This window comes from Ceratina calcarata, unplaced genomic scaffold, assembly GCF_001652005.2.
Source record: "Ceratina calcarata isolate Rehan_Ccalc_2016 unplaced genomic scaffold, ASM165200v1 scaffold41.2, whole genome shotgun sequence".
In the NCBI taxonomy this organism is placed as follows: domain Eukaryota; kingdom Metazoa; phylum Arthropoda; class Insecta; order Hymenoptera; family Apidae; genus Ceratina; species Ceratina calcarata.
The window spans coordinates 2,180-2,737 of NW_017164521.1; the positions used below are offsets into that span (position 1 = coordinate 2,180).

A 558-nucleotide genomic window follows, 5' to 3' on the forward strand; every position below is an offset into this window, starting at 1 on the left:
AAACATATACTTATTCAAGTTCATTAATTATATAATTAATTATATATTAATAAATCTCATATTTTATTTATAGTGGGTATAATTATAAAATATAGGAAATATATAGTGGTAAAAATATTATTTATTATGATAAATGGTGATTCAATTAATTGTCTACCTAATCATGTTAATATAATAAAATTGTTGATAAATATTCAATATAAAATTTGATTAATTGGGTAAAATTTATTAGTTTTAATTATATAATTTCAATAAAATGGTATAATATATAAAATTAAGATTGATATTAATAAAGCAATTACTCCCCCTAATTTATTTCTAATTGATCGAAGAATTGAATATGCAAATAAAAAATATCATTCAGGTTTAATATGGGGAGGGGTGATTATTGAGTTAGCAATTTTAAAATTATCAGGATCTCTTAAATAATAAGGATTTTGTGTAATTAAAATAAAAAATAATCAAAAAATTATAATGAATCCTAATGAATCTTTAATTGAAAAATATGGATGAAATGAAATTTTATATAAATTTCTATTAGTTCCTAATGGATTTGAT

General features: G+C 17.9%; 1 pseudogene; it reads right to left on the reverse strand.

Moving 5' to 3' along the window:
* Positions 1 to 56: 56 nt before the first annotated feature.
* The window catches only part of LOC113464555 (cytochrome b-like), a 3,089-nt pseudogene continuing 2,587 nt past the window's right edge, over positions 57 to 558 (reverse strand).